Raw genomic sequence first — 19,485 nt, 5'->3', positions numbered from 1 at the left:
GATGCCAACGCTGCGGGAAGATGAATCATTTCGCGAGGATGTGCCGCTCTGCTCCCACCTCCACCTACGACAGTGCCGAGGTAAATGTCGTCAGATATCAAGGGGCCAACACACGCAGGCCTTGTGTCCACTGCGGGTTTGCCTGGCACCCCACACACGTGCCCACTTGCAAAGCCTCCGGACAAAGATGCCAGCACTGCAGAAAGATGAACCACTTCGCCAGGATGTGCCGTTCTGCTCCCACGTTGACATACATGTCACACCTCTCACCGCGGCTCCTGCGCCAAGCCATTCAAGTGGTGCACAGTGGAATTGGACGGAGTGAGCTTACCACTCCTGCTCGACACTGCAGCCTCCAGGTCACTGTTGAACGTGTCCACGGTTCGACACCTATTACCTCACCTCCCGATTAAGGCCAACGCCGAAGACTTGTTTGGCTATTGCCACACTAGGATTGGCATTGTGGGAACTGCCACCTTCACAGTGCGCTATGGCTCGAGGACTGTCTCCCCCTACACCTTCCAAATATCCTGTCATGGGGCCAACCTCTTGGGCTTGGACTTGTTTTGTGCACTCTGGTTTTCCATCTCTGACAATGTGGGTGCCACAATTCACCCCCAGGGCAACGGGGGTGGAGAATGGTTCAACCAAGCAGACGGCCTTCCCTACTCGTCCTCAGCCAGCAGAGGGGCCAATGAGAAGCGCCGTGAGAAACAACCCACACTTACTGTGTCGGACTGGGTCTGCATTCGCCGGCTGAGCTGCTCTCACAAATTGGACCCCTTCTGGACAGCACCAGTCCAGATTACCGCCCAACTCGGACTGACCACCTTCTGTCTGGCTGACGGGTCGCGTTGGCATGCCAGCCGCCTAAGGAGAGTGGCATTAGGCATCATCACCACCCGGGACAGGAGAAGACTGGAGCGCCTTGTCAAGAGGACCAGTTCTGTCCTGGGCTGCTCGCTGGACTCTCTGGAGGAAGTGGGTAACAGACGGACGCTTGCTAAACTAAAAGCTATGATGGACATCCCCTCCTACCCCTTCCTGCCCACCCTGACAGCACTGGGCAGCCAGTGACTGTTACACCCACGCTGCAAGAAGGAGAGGTACCGCCGCTCGTTCCGACCGACTGCTGTCAGGCTTCGCAATTCTCAATAATCACATGTGGAAAAAAAAAAAACTGGATGCTTGTACTGTAAATATTGGTTGATGCAATACAGCTACATATATCAATATGCTTTTCTTGATACTATGTACAGTTTTTTTATGAAACAGGTTTGCACATTTACAGTATACAGTTGACATTTTTATTTTACTGTGCTTAGAATATCTTGTTTTCTATCCTTTCACCCCCTCGCCTCCATCCCGTTTCAAATTGCTGCTGTGAAAGGCAAATTTCCCCATGGTGGGACGAATAAAGGTTTTCTGATTTTTCTGATCACCGACCCCTTTGAACGACAGAGCTGTCGCAGATATGGACTTCTCAGACAAAGACTACTGACTTTCCTTTCATACATCCGAGAACACTGGTGGGACGCCTTGAAGCGTGGTAAACCAGCTGTGCCCGTGGGGCCAGAGCCTCGGCCAGCTCACGTTTGCCTTCACCCTCGGTATGTGGACAATGACATCAATGATTTCGAATGTCCAGACCCTAGCCAGTGCTTCGCCTATTGCGTGGCAGAATAACCCACAAGGCTAAGCAGGAAAACCGGCAGTTTACCCGGTTTCTCTTGTTTACAGAGTTTTTCTGGTTCCTTCAGGGAGGGGAGTAACCGTAGCATATGTCACACTGCCACAGAATGTTGCGACAGGTCGTAAAGCAGTGGTGCCACAGAGAGACGAACATGGCCACACAATAAAGACGTTGACAAAGCAAGTCTTCTGTCATTCCTCCGACATAACACTGCCATGCATATTTTTGGATGTGGGAGCAAACAAGAATACCCGGAGAAAAAACACAGGCACTAGGAGAACATGTAGCTGGAAGCGAACCAATCATACCTCTATACTGTGAGGTCAACACAAGAAACGCTCGACGAACCTGCTAACGACTCGACCAACGGGCCGCTCACAAATATTAAGATTTTATCACATATATTATGCAACATATGATTGGCTGGCAACAGATTTAGGGTTTACCCCGCCTAATACCCGAAGATGGCTGGTAGGCACCAGCCAGACTCCAGAATTGATCGATGGGTCAGCAGCAAATATATTGATTGCGGAGGATGCATTAATCAGATTTCCGATCACGAAAATCAGGACCAATTGTGTGATTTTCAGCTGATCCAGTATCGGATCAAAACGATTGTTCAGTATCATTATTATTATTATTATTATTATTATTATTATTATTATTATTATTATTATTATTACATTATGAACATTGAAAAGTAATTAAGATACACAATACAGTACTCCAAACGTGCAAATAAATTGCTAAACTGAACAGTTATATCTTATTTTTATATTTCGCAATATTAACTTCCTTCTTTTATTTTTAGAACCGATGCAGTTCGTCTGACATGCAAGGCACCCTCAGACACATCTACCCCGCTGCGCAACTCTCTCCTGCAGGCAGAGACTGAACGGTAGGTTTGTCTTCATAGCTTGGTTGAAGGGAGAAGCAAGCCGAAAGATGCTCCTAAATAAGTCTGCCTTGCCTGGCAGTGTATAAAAAAGCCTTCTCGCCAAATGACATCGTCCAAGAGTTGAGAGAGGCGACAGAGTGTGACAGCCAGGTTAGCGATTGTAACGCATCTGAATGACATCTCTTCAAATTTGAAGTTTAAAGAGGAGATGTGGAAAGGAAACTTGTTCGCCAACTGATTTAACATTTAACATGGGCCTTGCTTGAGCTTGCATCTACATCAGGGGTGTCCAAAGTCGGTCCTCGAGGGCCGCCGTCCTGCCTGTTTTCCAGATCTCCCAGGAGCAACGCACCTGAGCAAATGATCAGGACCATTTTGATGCTGCTTCAGAGCTGGCTGATGAGCTGATCATTTGAATCAGGTGTGTTGCTCCTGGGAGAGCTGGAAAACAGGCAGGACTTTGGACACCCCTGATCTACATACATGCATGCACATGAAAACAAAACACCCAATTCATACATTGTAAATAGCACAGCAATCTTTTGCTGCATTGTAGATATAGACAGACAGACAGACAGACAGACAGACAGACCAACAGACCGACCGACAGACAGACAGACAGACAGACAGACAGACAGACAGACAGACAGATAGAGAGAGAGAGAGAGAGAGAGAGAGAGAGAGAGAGAGAGAGAGAGAGAGAGAGAGAGAGAGAGAGAGAGAGAGAGAGAGAGAGAGATAGATAGATAGATAGATAGATAGATAGATAGATAGATAGATAGATAGATAGATAGATAGATAGATAGATAGATAGATAGATAGATAGATAGATAGATAGATAGATAGATAGAAAAAATGACATATAATGTGATTGTTCATTTTCTGTAATTGTTACAGATTCACATATTTTTTTTAATTCATTTTTAGCGGGAATACAAAACAATAGCAGATGTATTTGGTTATTTCACAAACCTGGATTTGAGGTGATATTCAGCTGTCATTTGAAAATGGCAGATATTATTTCAATCATTTGATTAGTGACATAAATTGGTGAACTTTTGACCGTCTTCTCAACACGCTAGAGGTAGCTCACCATAAATTATTGTGTTGGATAATTACCTATTGCAAGTGGGGAATCCAGAGACTCTGCCATTTGTATACAAACAACTCATTGGTAAATGTTCAATAATATGCCACCTTTTTTCCAATTAATGTACCTTTATGATGATTCTTCTTAGTTTTTTAATCCAAGTAAGGCAACCGGGAAAGAAAATCTCATTTGCAATGTCAATCGAGTCATCAGACAGCAGATTAAGACAAATCCAAACAAAAGCAAATTCAAATAATTGAATTGCGGGATCTGATTGTGTCATGTCATACGGTGATGATTATATTCATACTGCGACATCCCAATGTAATTTGATTATGTGCTGCGTAGGGATGTCGCGACGTGCATCCTAAGCATCCTGGGTTTGATAGCTGATATTCTTTGTCCTTTACTTTCTGATCCAGCATGGCCATTCGCGATCTGCAGCAGTTTGACCAGGTCCAACTTATCATACATACTTCCTCTGTCATGTTATCTGGAGCATGTGTTACCTGATTTAGCAATCCATTTGTCATTTCTTTTGATTTGCCAATGTTGGTCTTCATACAAATTGAGTAAGATGTTTTTGTTTGTTCAGATGTCGCTCCACTGAGAACATCATGGATAGGAGGGAGCAATGCAACATTCTGTTGTTATTTTAGGTTGATTTTCAGTTCGACAAAGAAGACGTGGCTAGTTTGTGGGTCCCGCTTGCTTGAGTCTGATTAGCATTGCAGATGCCAGGTAGTGTAGGCGTCAATTGCAACAAACTGACAGTCCCCCTCCCAATCTCCAATGCTTGATTAAAATTGATTAGTGATGGGAATTTCACAGCTTTTCATTGGTTCTATGTTGATTGATGATTAAGGAAAATGATCACATTGCTATTTTATTTCCTTCAAAATTGCAATTCCGATTTTATATGCGATTATTTTTTTTCATGTTTTTTTTTTCTAATGTATTTTTTTTCACATTGTAAATTCATCAATCCATTATTTGGGACTAGTAGTCATAATATATTTTGAGCGATATTTTAACAGTGCATTGTACAACCACACATTGTAACGCTGTCTTTATTTTATATACAGTATCAATAATAATATTAATACATGGTGCAGATCCATGACTTTAATTAATGGAATGGAAATCATTATCAATCAACTGCCAGATGAGAATAAATGTCGCAACGGAATATATATATATATATATATATATATATATATATATATATATATATATATATATATATATATATATATATATATATATATATATATATATATATATATATATATATATATATATACTCCCTTGGTTGATTCAGTGTTGCAATAGTTAAATTGACTCGCTAAACCATTATAGTTGTCAGCGTTTTCAGATGAGAAGTTCAACATAATGGTTGGCATACCACAGAATTCGCTGGAGGTAAGATTTGTTTTAAATGTCTTTTAAATGTCACAAATTCAGAAGACATTTACACTTTTTTTTTACAGCATTACTTTCAAGCAAAATAATCTATCCAGAAACTGCAGCCTATCCCAGCTGTCTTCAAGCAGTAGGCAGGGGACAATCTGAACCGGTTGCCAGCCTATCGCAGGGCACACACAGACGAACAACCATCTGCAGCCACACTCACGCTCTCACTCACAGCTAGGGACATTTTTTGAGTGTTCAATCAGCCTCTCACGCATGTTTTTGGAATGTGAGAGGTAACCAGAGTACCAAGAGAAAACCCATGCAGGCCGAGGTAGAACATGCAAACTCCACATAGGAAGGTGCCACTGAATATAAATATCACAATAACTCAAGTAACGTCAATTTTCAAGAATAACATTATTACCGTCTTTTCTGGTGTATAAGGCGCACCCAAAAGGCTTCGTTTTCTTCAGAATATGACTCTACGCACTATACGACGGTGCACCTTATATGTGTGTGACGGGTGTCACAACAGTGACTGTCTTCATCTCCACGATGCTGCCGTATTTATGAAGACGAGACGCGTGGATGTGTCTTTTTATTTCTTTTATTTCTGCAACACAGTATGGCAGAAGGGATGGGTGAAGTCGCATGGGTTTCGTCTTGTGATTAACCTGAATCTCCTCGAGATTGTTCCCAAATGCAAAACATTGTAGATAACAAAACAGAATTAACAACGTGTGATCGTATAGTGGTTATTTACAGAAAAAGAGAATACAACACAAATTCACCGTTATTTACAAGATGTCCCTGAACGCATCATGGGCGGAGACTCGGCAGAACACGCGGTGCCTTGTAATGGCTGGCGCGCAGTTCAACCCGCCACGGACACTCACGGGCAAATGAAACACGACACAAGAAACTAAATATTGTTCAATAAAAACGAAATGAAACAATTATTACCTGCAACACAGTATGGCAGAAGGGATGGGTGAAGTCGCATGGGTTTCGTCTTGTGATTAACTGCGCAATAGAAAAGCACTATGAAGCTAAGTTCCACTCGACAAAACGTGAAGTAAATAATGACACAAAAAGTAATCTGGACTCCAATGAATAAGGGAACTAATTAGATAACACTAGACAGTAAAAAAGGGGAAACAAAATAAGATATTGTCATGAAAATGCGCGTTAATCAAGACCAACAGAAAATTGCGACTCACCCTGAATCTCCTCGAGATTGTTCTGGAAACTATGGGCGGGACATAGTGCCACACTGTGCGCCGTTGCGTCACTTCCTTCATAATTTAATAATCTAAGTGCACAACTCCGTTACATACACCCCCCTTAAATTATGCAGAAGTGAGGCAACATACACACGGAAGACAACAGAAAGACCAACAGGCAAAATAGACAAGGTTATCGGGCAAGGATGTACAAGGAAGTCAATCATAGGAATTCTTCTTTCAGAAGTGTGAAGGAATAGGGTGGTTCAAAACCCATCCTATCACAGACTAGTAGAAATGCCATTTACATTTCACAAAACAGCACATAACAACACCCGTTACTGAGAAGCCATAAAGATAATGGCGACAATTGGCACACAGCACAAACCCAAAAAAAAAATCAAATGGTCATATTAAACCCACATTAATGTTGGCATCCCGACTCTCTGATAGGACATTTCACATATCAGCCTGTCAGGGGGTTTAACTGTCCTACCACATCTCGTGAAATTGATGGGGCCCTGTGTGTCTTGTGGTTGTGTGCAAATTACCGCCTCAAGTTCAGTCTCATCTGGGGGTGAGTCAGGGGTCGAGCGTGCTATGTCAAACACCGGGTCTGTGGAAAGTTCAGTCTGTGTGTGGATATCATGGCCTGCTGACAGACTTCTCTCACTGACATCCCCTCGACATGCATCGGCGGAATCATGCTCTGAAGAGAAGTGCTCATGTTCCTCTGTCTGAGCTGGAGACTGCATGACCCAGTTCTCAGTGCGCAGCTGAGTGTCCTCCTGATCATCAGGGACTGAGCTTTTGTCACTCCCACAATGTGCGTCCATCTCTGACCCCTCTGAACACGAACCAGGCTCCACCTGCCCCGAGAATGTCAAGAAGTCAACCGGGAGCAGTAAGTTCCTGTGTACGACCTTCTCTCTGCCTGTGGCATCATCTCGGATCCTGTACACATTGATCAACGGCTTCACAGACACCACGTCATAAGGGGTTGACTCCCAACGATCCGCAACCTTCCGCTTGCCCTTCTCGCCTCGATTGGCTAGTAGCACCTTGTCACCAACAGCCAATGGCGACCCCTTGACTTTGCGGTTGTAGATCTGGGCGTGGCGGGTCTGTTCCTTGGCTGCATGCTGTTGAGCAATTTGCACGGCTTCAGAAAGGTCTCTCTTCAAGGTGCTCACAAACTCATTGTGACTGACAACATTGGCGTTCTCCAAGACATGATGGAACATGATGTCAATGGGTAAGCGAGGGACACGTCCAAACATCAAATAGAATGGCGCAAAGCCCGTCGTCTCATGTACTGTGCAGTTGTAGCAGAAAGTCAACATATTCAACATTTGTGGCCATTTGGACCTAGACTTTGGGGGAAGTGTTCTGATCATCCCTCCAAGGGTCCGGTTGAATCTTTCTGCGATGCCATTACCCATGGGATGATACAGTGTTGTGTGGGACTTATGCACCCCTGCCATCTCAAGAAGATCCTTGATGAGTCTACTCTCAAAGTTGGCTCCCTGATCCGAATGGATCCTTTTGGGGAACCCATAAATGCAGAAGAACTTGTCCCACAGGCAGCGGGCAACTTGCTTTGCTGATTGGTTCCTGCAGGGGAAGGCGAGAGCCAACTTTGAGAAGTGGTCGGTGACGACGAGGACATCGGTGGTTTTCTTGTCGCCGGACTCTGCTGTCCAAAAATCAATGCATACCAGTTCCATTGGAGCCGAAGTGCGGATGTTCTCCAGGGGTGCCCGGGCGTCTGGCTCGGGGGTCTTACCCAAGATGCACCTCTGGCACTGCCTTACATGTTTTGTAATGTCTTTCTCCATCCCTGTCCAAAAGAACCGTTCACTAGCCAAGGAGAGTGTCCGAGAACAGCCCTGATGACCAGCCGCGTCATGCACACCATGTAGGACTTGGTGTTTCAGAGACCCAGGTATGACGAACTGAAAGACTCTTCTGTTCATGTGGCGATCTTTCCTTACTCTGTAAAGAGTCCCGTCACGAACTTTCAGCTTCTTCCAGTGCCTCAGCAACAAAAGAACACAGCTCGTCTCAGCTGCTCTTTCATGTTTGGTAGGTCTCATATGTCGCAGCACATAGAACATGACTCGGCTGACTGTTGAATCTTGGTGCTGCAGGTCACGTAACTGACTATGGGGAATGACAATGGAAGGGTCTTCTTCAGGTAGCTGTAGTGACAATGGGGTTGCTCCAGGGAGTCGAGAGGTCCCGCCAGTCTGATGGACGTCTAAAACTGCAGACACCTCCTGCGCATCAATTGCACTTCCAGAAGACTGATCAGGAGCTTCTCCCTGGGAAACTTCTCCATCATGATCACCAGCCATGTGGACAGCCTGACAGTTGGTGGTGAAACGGAAAGCATCCTGTACAGTCTCATTCACGACCCCTTGGACTCCATTGAGTAGGTATTGGTAGGGTTCTTTCACCAGGCGATGGCTCACGCAAGACTGAACGAAGGGTTCTCGACTCAGTGCATCAGCCACTATGTTCTTGGGCCCTGGGACGTACTTCAAGTCAAAGTCATATGCTGCCAGCTTCGACACCCACCTCTGCTCGCAGGCATCTAGTTTGGGCTTCGTCAGGATATATGTCAAGGGGTTGTTGTCAGACCATGCAGTAAAATGTCTGCCTTTTAGCCAGTGGGAAAACTTGTCACATACGGCCCACTTTAAAGCAAGAAATTCGAGCCGATGTGCAGGGTAGTTCAATTGGGCTCGTGACAGCGTTTTACTCGCAAATGCCACTGGTCTCGCAACCTTGTCATCAGGCTGAAGCTGGGAGAGGACAGCTCCAATGCCGTCAAACGATGCATCGACTGCCAGGATGAAAGGTTTCTCAAAGTCAGGGTGGGCCAACGTTACACTGTTTGACAGATCGTGCTTCAGAGTCTCGAAGGCAGTTTGACATTCAGTGGTCCAGTCCGCCGGTGTCAACTTCACATGACTTGATGCATCCGATGTGGGTTTCGACCTGCGTCTGGCCTTACCACGGGTTTTCTGGCCTGAAAGGAGCTTGAAAAGGGGCTTGGCCTTGATGGAGCAGTCCTCAATGAAGTGCTGATAATACAACACCATTCCCAAGAAAGATCTAATTTTCTTCTGCGAGGGAGTGAGGCCATCACTGTCCATTAGGTCTGGTACCTGTACACTGTTTATCGCTTCCACCTTTTCAGGGTCTGTCCGTACCCCTGACTCTGAGACAACATGGCCAAGGAACTTCACAGATCTCCGAAGAAAGTGACACTTCTTCGGAGCAAGCCTCAGATTATGGTTCTTCAAGCGGGAGAAAACCATCTCCAATCGCAATCTCTTCTGTCGGACCAAAGACCATGAGATCGTCAAGATAGCACAGGAGGCTGGTGAAGTTCTTGTCCCCGAAAATGGAAAGCATCATCCGCATGAATGTAGCCGGGCTGTTCGAAAGGCCTTGTGGCATCCGGTTATATTCATGTAGGCCAAATGGGGACGAGAAGGCGGTGTACTTCTTATGGTCCTCAAACAGGGGCACATTATAAAATCCCGAGGTGAGGTCCATGGTGGAGAAGAAGACATTTCCTCCAAGTGCGGCAAGAGCGTCAGCCTGATGGGGCAATGGGTGAGCATCGCGCTGTGTCCTCGCATTTAGCCATCTGAAATCCGTGCAGATGCGCAACTCCCCATTCTTCTTCCACACTAAGACCAATGGAGATGCATATTCACTCGTGGATTTCCGAATAATGCCTTTTTCTTCCATCTCATTGAGAGTCATTCTCAGCTTTTCATATTGACTTGGTGGCACTCTTCGATAAGGCAGGCGGAATGGTCTCTCATCCACGAGGTGTATCTTGTGCACAAATTCAGAGGCCTCTCCACAGTCCATCCTGTTCCGTGAAAATACTGCTTCATATCTCTCAATGAGTTGGAAAAGTCTGTCCCTCCACGTATCGGAGACAGCACATGCATCCAAGTCCAGATCATGTAGTCCAAGCTTGTCCAGTGCTATTTTGATGTCTTCTTTGGACCTTGGCCTTGCGGTGGCATTCTGAACAGATTGGGACATAATTTGGATGTTGTCAGGTTCAGACAAGTCTTCTGTCGCAATGCAGGGAAATACATCTGCCAGCTTTGTGTTTCTTCTCAACACCACTTTTTCAGTCGAGGGGTTGATGACCCTCACTGGGAGCCATCCATCGCCCCACATCGGTGTGATAATCCGGCCAACCAGAATCTTCCTGGATCTGCACCTTGCTTGAGTTGGTTCAACTATGACCGTGCTGCCAACTGACATTGGTGCGCAGGCGGGAAGCTTAGCCCAAACAAGATGTTCACTCTCTGGTTGCAACATCACACATTGCTGCAACTTCAGCGTGCCAACTTTGTCAGGAATCGTTCCACCCCTCCATTTCTCTGTGTTGGAAAGCAGTGAGAAAAAGTGGTGAGAGTCATCATCAATCGAACTACCGGGCTCTGACATGAGCCGCCAATAGCCTTCAGTCTTCCGCATCAGGTGAAGGATTTTCTTAATGGCATTGCTGCCAAGAATTATGTCGTCGGTTTGTCCAGGCACCACAAACATGGGCACAGCTAGCTTGCAATTGTACACGACTATTTCCAAATCACATATGGCCGAAGGCGTCACCTGATGACCACCACATCCTACAATGACAACGTCATCTGCAGAGTAACGTTTGATGTTAGGGTTGCACACTAACAATCGTGCCATAGCCGACTCACTCAATGTGCAACCAGTAGAGCCGCTGTCAATCATTGCGGTCAGGGAAATGCCTGCGACAGTGGCAGTGGTGTAGAACAAGCTATCTGACTTCAGGACCTTGTGTGTGCCTTGGAAGATAACAGTCTTCTCCGTGGGGACACTGGAAGTGAGGGACTCTAATATCGAATCAAGATCATCTGTCGAACTGTTGGGAGGGTCATGAACTTCATCCGCATCATACTCCCTTGGATGCGGAGACATTAGTTTCCCGACAGTAGTGATCTTGTGGGCTGCACTTGTGTGGGGCAGTTGCGTCTGGAGTGATCGGGTGAAAAGCACAGAAAACAAAGTCTCTTTTCGCGGCAGTGAATAAGCGCAGAATGGTCAGCGCTAGCACAGACAGCACATGGTAGCTTATTCAAACCGTCCACCATAGGAAGCCTTGACTTGCGTCTACCAGAGGCAGAGGGATTGTTAGCTCCTTGCAGCAAAACTCTTTCCAGCATGGAAATGACACGCTCAAGATTTGCGGAGTCGGGTGGCCTGGCTGAGTGGGATATTTTATCGTTGTCCTGACATGCTGTATTCTGAAGCATTTCACTTTTATTTACATGAATGGGTTGACTGTTCGCCGCAGCTGGAGTGGCAGTCCTGGGACTCATTTCTGTCTGGTACTCATCCAGGATGGCTTGGACCTCAACTGCCGACCATTTATCCACTGTTTTTGACCTAAATGTCATGGAAAGATCTTTGGATGGACAATTTTTAATAAACATCCGTGTTACGTCGAGGGAAGAACAGTCGAAATCTCTGCCCTGTTCTTTGAGACGATTGGTGGCAACTTCAGCTGCGTTGTTAAGCCTCAACCAGTAGTCATATGGGGCCTCCTTATCCCTGGGCAGCGTGGTGTAAAAGTCTGCTAGAGGGAGAGGTGAACAAGGGGCAGTAGAAAAATGCTTGCGAAGAAGGCTATAGATGGCATTTGGGTTCTGGGTTACATCAACTCCACTGTTTCTTGTGCTAACCTTGACAACATCTTTAGCTCTACCGCTGATGTTCATGAGGATTTCCTCTGCCTGATGCTCAGGAGCTACTTTTGCTCTCCTTATGTAGTTCCTCATTAGGTCTTCCCACTCATCTACATTCATTTGATCAGTGTGGTCACCCTTGAAAGTCGGGGGTTCGCGAACTTTCCTGTGCGGTAGTATCAGAACTTGTGATGAGTCAAGACTTTGTGTTGTTGTGTCAATGGGCGTGTCATGTAGGAATGAGGTGTTATGCATGGGGACGTTATGTGTTGGGCTGAGATGTGCAACAATGCTGTCTGCCAGCTGCTGGCCAATGTGTCTAATTATGTCGCTCATCTGACCAACTACGTCAGGTGACTGAGGTAAGGGATCTGTCACTGGTGTGTCAGGAGTCTGTGCGCTCGTCTGAGATGTACTACACCGGGTCTGGGAAGGAACTCTGTCCCCACTAACATAAGTGGCCTCAGCTAGAACCTGCCCATTCCCCTCTACTACATCACTCTGGATGGGACTCCACACCTGTAACATGTTCGGGATGCCTCTACCTCTACCAATACACTTATTAAAAGGTGTGCTAAATGTCCCTTGGAAGGAGCTCATTCTCAACTTCACAAAAAAAAACTTACAGGAAAAAAAAAAAAAAAGCACAACAATTGCAAAACAGCAGCTCAGACAATCAACACACAATTTAAAGAACGGGGTCGACACACCGTCCACCGAGTGATGGGATGAAGACACTGTGCAGCATCGCGGTCCCGGTCCGAAGTGGAGAGTCACTTGTGATCGACGGGTCACGGCACCAATGTGACGGGTGTCACAACAGTGACTGTCTTCATCTCCACGATGCTGCCGTATTTATGAAGACGAGACGCGTGGATGTGTCTTTTTATTTCTTTTATTTCTGCAACACAGTATGGCAGAAGGGATGGGTGAAGTCGCATGGGTTTCGTCTTGTGATTAACCTGAATCTCCTCGAGATTGTTCTCAAATGCAAAACATTGTAGATAACAAAACAGAATTAACAACGTGTGATCGTATAGTGGTTATTTACAGAAAAAGAGAATACAACACAAATTCACCGTTATTTACAAGATGTCCCTGAACGCATCATGGGCGGAGACTCGGCAGAACACGCGGTGCCTTGTAATGGCTGGCGCGCAGTTCAACCCGCCACGGACACTCACGGGCAAATGAAACACGACACAAGAAACTAAATATTGTTCAATAAAAACGAAATGAAACAATTATTACCTGCAACACAGTATGGCAGAAGGGATGGGTGAAGTCGCATGGGTTTCGTCTTGTGATTAACTGCGCAATAGAAAAGCACTATGAAGCTAAGTTCCACTCGACAAAACGTGAAGTAAATAATGACACAAAAAGTAATCTGGACTCCAATGAATAAGGGAACTAATTAGATAACACTAGACAGTAAAAAAGGGGAAACAAAATAAGATATTGTCATGAAAATGCGCGTTAATCAAGACCAACAGAAAATTGCGACTCACCCTGAATCTCCTCGAGATTGTTCTGGAAACTATGGGCGGGACATAGTGCCACACTGTGCGCCGTTGCGTCACTTCCTTCATAATTTAATAATCTAAGTGCACAACTCCGTTACATGTGGAATACAGTAATATTGAGCAACAACAGGTCTCGCAACTACTGTCATCAGCCACCGACTCCAGTTGTCAGAAAACTGATTTGTTGTCTATCAATAAAGTTTGACTGACCTAGTTAAGAAAAAAAACTTTATTTGTCCCACAATGGGGAAGTTTGCAATCTCCAGCAGCAAAATTAAAAGTGGTGGGCGTAGAAAAGAGAAACAAAGTATCCCATTCACAAAATGTCTCAGAGTAGAGTGCAGTATAAAATCAAAAATCTGCAACTGCATTAAGGGTGCTATGCAATTTACAATATGGATATGGTGAGTCCAGATTTTCACATACAGTATGGTTATTCAGTATCTGACTACCTGCCTGTTTTGTTGACATTCCCTTTAGTGCAGCACCGCCTCATGGATAGATAACAAAACCCCAGCCTCTACTGAAGCGCCTTATAATGTGGTGTATATTGGAAAACATTTTAAAATATGTCATTCATTGAAGGTGAACCTTATATATAAAAACGTTTTAAAATACACCATTCATTGAAGGTGCACTTTATAATCCGGTGCGCCTTATGGTGCAGAAAATGGTATGGTGGTCATACTGAATGTTGGAGCCACTCACACTGTCCGCACAGGAAATTATGTTAGCCCTTTAACAGTACTCCATTTAAACACTATTTTTATTATTTGCCCCTTCAGTTAGCCCGAAATGTTACCTGTATCATGATGCTTTCACTGTTTTCTTGTTCTTGCCTGAGCATTTGAAGGAAATATGCCTTCAACGTTCCTTCGTCTAAGTGTCCCTCCAAGTTGGAAATCATCCCAGCAGTTGTTTTACGGAATATAAAGCACATGTAATCCATGCTCCTACTCCTGGGAAAGTGTCAACAACTCTTAAAGTCAAAGATCCAATTGCACTTGCAGCAATGAACTTTGAGTGACCCAGAAGGCAGTCTTTGTATGATTGGTGACAAGTTCCATACATTAAATAACCAACGCACATACAACGCATGGTTTTTGCGATGACCACCGTGTTTGCTATTCACATCAGAAATTGGCTATTAGAATATTTAATCCCCTTCACATTACATATAGAGCTCACAGCAAATTAACGCATTAACACTGCAAGACATGGCATGAATAAATAAATAAATAAATAAATAAACACAAACACATACATACATACATACATACATACATACATACATACATACATACATACATACATACATACATACATACATACAATTTAAATAAGCAAAGCTCTTGAAGCGCACTTACTGACTTACTGAATGATGCCTACTCGGGCAGCAATTTCATATAATAATAATACATTTAATTTCTAAGCGCCTTTCAAAACTCTCTATGTGTTGTATCATTTTTTTCATTTTCCTTGTGTTTCTTCATTTCTCTGTTAGACATTCGCCACTATTGAAAAACGTCTTGAGAAATATCGAAAACAAAAATATTTTCAAATAGTTAATTTCTCCTTTTGCTTTATTGGTTTTGTAATGTGTAGGCTTGTGCTCATCATCTACAGCAGATCAAATAAAAGTCAAATTCAAATTTCTGATCCAACAACTCAGTTCGTAGTTGCTGATCCCCAACAAAATTACGAGGTGGGCACATTACTTCGACGTTATCGCAGAGAGAGCTGACTCAGCAGGAGATCATTGAGACCAGTGCAATTAAAGGATTAGCAAGGGTCACACCAATTTCCTTTGTTCTCACCTTAGTTAAACAAGCCTGGACAAAACACACAAGAGAATAATGTGCTTATCTGCCAACAAGGGTTGGTTTCACTGAGAAGGGGCAAAAAAGAGGTACAATATTTAATGAGAATAACCACGTTTAGAAATACACGATGTGCACAAAAGTCATGGAAAATATTTTAATCTTGTCAGTCTTGTCAAATCACTATTTGAGAATAAAAAAAATGGATGGGCTCGGTAATCTGTGTTTGGGAACGACAGACATCTTCCTCACAGTCCTAAGGCCTGAGTTTTGAATCTCAACGTCTTCTTCTTTTGCAGCCATTTGCCATTGTAGTCACATGGTGCGTCATTCTCCAGATTTAATCATTTAATTTAATCATAACGTCTCATTGTGTTAGAGCTTTTTACTCATTTTGGAGCCAAGGCACACTGCTTTCATTGAAAAAAATCAAGCGGTACACCACTCATGTCATATTGTTACTGTCTTTTTTTCCACATTGACAAATTATGTACTATTAATGTAGCCACAGGGGGCACAAGCCAGTGTCTTTGTGCAGGTCCCACCGGATAAATACAGAGGGTTGTGTCAGGAAGGGCATCCGACGTAAATTTTTTTGCCAAAACAAATATGCGAATCAAACCTATGAATCCCATACCGGATCGGTCGAGGCCCGGGTTAACAACGGCCCCCATTGGTACTGTTGACCTTCAGGGTGCCAGTGGAAAATGGACTACTGTTGGTCGAAGAAGGAGAGGACGGAGGTGAGTAGGAACTTTGAATGTAGGAACAATGACAGGTAAAGGTAGAGAGCTGGTTGACATGATGCAGAGAAGGAAGGTAGACATACTATGTGTCCAGGAGACCAGGTGGAAAGGGAGCAAGGCTAGAATCTTAGGGTCAGGGTTTAAGTTGTTCTATCATGGTGAAGACAGAAAGAGAAATGGAGTTGGGGTTATCTTAAAAGAGGAGTTTGTTAGGAATGTCTTAGAAGTAAAAAGAGTATCAGATAGAATGATGAGTCTGAAGCTAGAAATTGAATGTGTGATGTTCAATGTTGTTTGTGGGTATGCCCCACAAGTAGGATGCGAGCTGGCGGAGAAGGAGAAATTTCGGTTGGACTTTGATGAAGTCATACAGAACATCCCGAGAAGTGAGAGGGTTGTAATTGGTGGAGACTTCAATGGACATGTTGGTGCAGGAAACAAAGATGATGAGGAGGTGATGGGCAGGTTTGGACTCCAGATAAGGAATGCTGAAGGACAGATGGTGGTTGACTTTGCTAAGAGAATGGAAATGGCTATTGTGAATACTTTCTTTCAGAAGAGACAGGAACATAGGGTGACCTATAAGAGTGGAGGCAGAAGTACACAGGTAGACTACATTTTGTGTCAACGGCACCATGTAAAGGAAATCAGTGACTGCAAAATAGTGGTTGGTGAGAGTGTAGCCAGACAGCATAGGTTGGTGGTGTGTAGGATGACGCTGGCAGTGAAGAAGATGAAGAAACCAAAGGCTGAAGTGAGGACAAAATGGTGGATGTTGAAAAAGGAAGAGTGTTGCATGATATTTAGGAAGGAGGTAAGACAAGCACTGGGTGGGCAAGAGGTCCTTCCAGATGACTGGCAGACTACAGCGAACATAATCAGAGACACGGGTCGGAAAGTACTTGGTGTATCAAGTGGAAGAAAGGTAGATAAGGAGACTTGGTGGTGGAATGGGGAGGTGCAGGAGTGTATACAGAGAAAGAGGTTAGCAAAGAAGAAGTGGGACACTGAGAGGACGGACGAGAGTAGACACAGTACAAGGAGAAGCAGCGCACGGTTAAAGTAAAGGTGGCAAAGGCCAAACAAGAGGCCTATGATGACTTGTATGCTCGGTTGGGCAGCAAGGAAGGTGAGACTGATCTTTATAGGCTGGCGAGACAGAGAGACAAAGATGGTAAAGACCTGCAGCAGGTTCGGGTAATTAAGGATAGAGATGGCAATGTGTTAACAGGTGCCAGTCGTGTGATGGCAAGATGGAAAGAGTACTTTGAAGAATTGATGAATGAGGAAAATGAGAAGGAACAAAGAGTAGAAGACGTGACTGTTGTGGACCAAGACGTAGCAAGCATTAGCAAGGATGAAGTGAGGAGGGCGCTGAAGAGTATGAAGGGGGGAAAGGCACTTGGGCCTGATGATTTACCAATCGAGGTATGGAAGTGTCTTGGAGAGGTGGCGGTGGTGTTCCTGACTGGGTTATTCAACAAGATCTTAGATGCTGAACAGATGCCTGAAGAATGGAGACGAAATGTACTCGTGCCCATGTTTAAGAACAAAGGAGATGTGCAGAGTTGTACTAACTACAGAGGAATAAAGTTGATGAGCCATACAATGAAACTCTGGGAAAGAGTAGTTGAAGCTAGACTAAGAGCAAAAGTGAACATTAGTGAGCAGCAGTATGGCTTCATGCCAAAAAAGAGTACGACAGGTGCAGTGTTTGCTTTAAGAATGCTGATAGAGAAGTACAGAGAAGGTCAGAAGGAGTGACGGAAAAGTATATCAGAGCGGTGCAAGACATGTATCATGACTGTAAGACAGTTCTGAGATGCGCTGTCGGTGTGACTGAGGAATTCAAGGTGGAGGTGGGACTCCACCAGGGGTCAGCACTGACCCCCTTCTTGTTTGCTATGGTGACGGACAGGCTGATAGACGATGTTAGACAAGAATCTCCTTGGACCATGATGTTTGCAGATGACATTGTGATCTGTAGCGAGAACAGGGAACAGGTGGCGGAGAAACTAGAGATGTGGAGATATGCCCTGGAAAGGAGAGGAATGAAGATCAGTCGCAGCAAGACGAAATATATGTGTGTGAATGAGAGGGATCCAAGTGCAAGCGTGATGCTACAGGGGAAAGAGATAAAGAAGGTGGAGGATTTTAAGTACTTGGGGTCAACTGTCCAGAGCAATGGAGAGTGTGGAAAAGAGGTGAAAAAGCGTGCCCAGGCAGGCTGGAGCGGCTGGAGAAAAATGTCAGGTGTGATGTGTGATAGAAGGGTTTCAGCTAGGATGAAAGGAAAAGTGTATAAAACCGTGGTCAGACCAGCCATGATGTTTGGACTGGAGACGGTGCCACTGAAGAAAAGACAGGAAGCAGAGCTGGAGGTAGCAGAGCTGAAGATGTTGAGGTTTTCTTTGGGCGTGACCAGGTTGGATAGGATCAGGAATGAGTACATTAGAGGGACAACTCATGTTAGAGGCTTTGCAGAGAAAGTCAGAGAGGCCAGACTGAGATGATTTGGACATGTCCAGAGGAGAGAGAGTGACTATATAGGGAGAAGGATGCTGAGCCTTGAACTGCCAGGCAGGAGACCGAGAGGAAGACCGAAGAGGAGGTTTATGGATGTGGTCAAAGAGGACATGAAGGTAGCTGGTGTGAGAGAAGAGGATGCACAAAACCGGGATAGATGGAGGACACTGATTCGCTGTGGCGACCCCTGAGGGGAAAAGCCGAAAGGAAAAGAAGAAAAAGAAGAACTGCAGTTTACCAAAATGAAAGATGCTAACATCCATCTCACATCCATGGAGCACAGCCGATCAAATCCAAAATAACTAAACCACCTCTGCCACAACTCAGAGCTGGTTTCAGTTGGTCTAAAGTCTCACCTTTTCCCTTGTAAAATTCATATGCGCTGTCTCCAAAAGTTCCCAGTGATTGACTGGCGACCAGTCCAGCGTTTAGTCCGGTTTGCCAAAGTAGTACAGATATTTAAAGGTCCTCCAATATGGTATTAAGGCATGGATGTATCAAACACAGAGGATGTATTCAGCTAGAAGGCGCCCTGACCGAGAATGCGACACACAATGCATTTTGCGGTACTTTGTTTGGTCTGAAAACTTCGTGTTGATCCGTGTTGATGGCGAAATTAGAAGGAAAACACATAAATAACGCGATGGTGAATCGTTGTGTGTTGCACCAAGACAACTATTTGATATTCGCTGACACAAATTCCCAGCTGACAAATCAGCCCATTTCCAACAGAGCTTGGGCGCCATCTTCTGCATTTTCTGGGTGCTACATTGCTGTCATTGACGGCTCGAATTGATATG

The 19,485-nt window shown here is 44.7% G+C and overlaps 1 protein-coding gene across 3 annotated transcripts in view; it reads left to right on the top strand.

The window, feature by feature from the left end:
• Positions 1 to 19,485, top strand: part of lingo2b (leucine rich repeat and Ig domain containing 2b) — a 61,842-nt gene that overhangs the window by 7,306 nt on the left and 35,051 nt on the right. For all 3 annotated transcript variants that reach the window (XR_016115920.1, XM_089003772.1, XM_089003773.1), the window contains exon 2: positions 2,505 to 2,591. The gene's annotated coding sequence lies outside the window, so the exon portion shown is untranslated. The remainder of the gene's footprint in view (positions 1 to 2,504; positions 2,592 to 19,485) is intronic.

Source organism: Hippocampus bargibanti, linkage group LG09 (assembly GCF_051943395.1).
Source record: "Hippocampus bargibanti isolate YZ-2025 linkage group LG09, ASM5194339v1, whole genome shotgun sequence".
NCBI lineage: Eukaryota > Metazoa > Chordata > Actinopteri > Syngnathiformes > Syngnathidae > Hippocampus > Hippocampus bargibanti.
The sequence above is the reverse complement of the archived record's forward strand: the minus strand, read 5'-3'. Positions and strand labels throughout refer to the sequence as shown.